Genomic DNA, 2,182 nt, shown 5'->3' on the forward strand with positions numbered 1-2,182 from the left:
AAATGGGAAAAGCAGACTGGTAAATCTTGTTACTGAAGTTGCAATTAACATTTCCAATGTTGTCATTATCATTACGGGGGTAGTAAAAGTTCCTGAACAATTTGATGCGTGGGTTTAAATTAAAGGAACCGGAAATGGGAAAAAATAATGGTAAATCTCGTTACTGAAGTTTGCAATTAACATTTCCAATGTTGTTATTATCATTACGGGGGTAGTAGTAAATTTCCTGAACAATTTGATGCGTGGGTTTGAATTAAAGGAACCAGAAATGGGAAAAAATACTGGTAAATCTCGTTACTGAAGTTGCAATTAAAAATTTCAATGTTGTCATTATCATTACGGGGGTAGTGAAATTTCCTGAACAATTTGATGCGTGGGTTTGAATTAAGGGAACTGGAAATAGGAAAAGCAGACTGGTAAATCTCGTTATTGAAGTTGCAATTAACATTTTCAATGTTGTCATTATCATTACGGGGGTAGTGAAATTTCCTAAACAATTTGATGCATGGGTTTGAACTAAGGGAACCAGAAATAGGAAAAACAAACTGGTAAATCTCGTTACTGAAGTTGCAATTTACATTTTCAATGTTGTCATTATCATTACGGGGGTAGTGAAATTTCCTGAACAATTTGATGCGTGGGTTTGAGTTAAGGGAACCGAAAATGGGAAAAGCAGACTGGTAAATCTCGTTACTGAAGTTGCAATTAACATTTACAACTTCATATGTGGGTTTAGAACATGGGGATGCAAATGGGGAAACCATATGGTAAATCTCATTACTATAGTTGCAATTTCCCTTAACAATGTTGTGATTTTCATTACTCAGGTTGTGAAATTCTGTGACAATTTATACGTGGGGACGAAAATGCAATTGCAAAAAGCAATAGCGAGGTAGTAACAATCATTAAAAAAGTTGCAATTTTCATTAAGAATGTTGTGATTATCATTACCGGGTAGTGGATTTCCGTTAAAAAAGTATTACTTAGGTATGAACGTATACAGTTGAAAAGGGCAATAAGAAGATTGTAACTATCATTACACAGGTTGCAATTATCAGTACGAACGTTGTCATTATCATTACTGGGGTTGCGAAAATGGATTCAAAAAACGTGATTTGGGCTTGAAAGACTTCAGATGCAAATGGCAACAGTGATGTGGTAACTATCATTACGGAGGTTGCAATTCTCAATCCGAAAGTTGTTAATCCTATTACTTGTGTAGTGAACCTGGGTCCAAGTGGATGTAACTTGTGATTATCATCACGGAAGTCACATGGCATGTTGTAAATACCATAACTTTTATAGTCAAATTATCCCAAAAAGGATTGCAATTAGGCTAACAACTGACAGCCACTTAGTACCTCAAACCATAAGTCAAATATTAAGACTTCAAACTAACACTGTTTTTACAAATACTATATGCCTAATCTACATAATGTCTCCTACTATCACAAATGCCGTCTTTTGGTCAGTGTGGTAGCTTGGGTTGATGAAAGCAAGCTTAATGCTTCATCACGTCTTGAATTAAGCTTACGATTCACTAGCCACCACATGAGGTTTCATCGGAATTCAGCCACTTGTTCATCCGTATAGTCAAGTATCTCACTGGGCTTCCATTTACTCAACCATATTAATACATGAACGCCGCAGTCTCACCTACACATGAAAACATCCTAACAATGTAAAAGAATGAAAATAACACATTGGGCTGCTTTGAGACGTAATAATATCAACAACATAAACCACTCACAAATTGTTTTGTTGCAGAACAGGAGCCCAAATGATATCACTCATTTTCTTCTTCCCAGTGGCATTAGGCTTAACTATCTCAATAATGTCATAAAATCTATTCCTCTACACAATATCATTATGCAATTGTAAATAAAAGGTAAATGAAATGTCAATCATAGAAGATGAGTTGCATTATCCTTACACATTCAGTGACCACGGTCGTTATGTCATGAATAATTACACCCTTCTTCTTGCTCTTCTTCTTACCCTCTAAATTTGGCTTCATTGAGTCCAGCACATAGAAATTCATTGTGCTAGGCTCAAGCATAACACAAAACCAGTGAGCGCCAACAAGTGTGGGTCCAAAGATCAAATCACATTCTCTTATGTTGTAGCCTACATTTTCAGGTAAAAATTGTTTCTTCCATTTTGTAGCATCCCACGGCTTTGG

Source organism: Neltuma alba, unplaced genomic scaffold, assembly GCF_004799145.2.
Source record: "Neltuma alba isolate B1F8T4 unplaced genomic scaffold, ASM479914v2 tig00004410_pilon, whole genome shotgun sequence".
In the NCBI taxonomy this organism is placed as follows: domain Eukaryota; kingdom Viridiplantae; phylum Streptophyta; class Magnoliopsida; order Fabales; family Fabaceae; genus Neltuma; species Neltuma alba.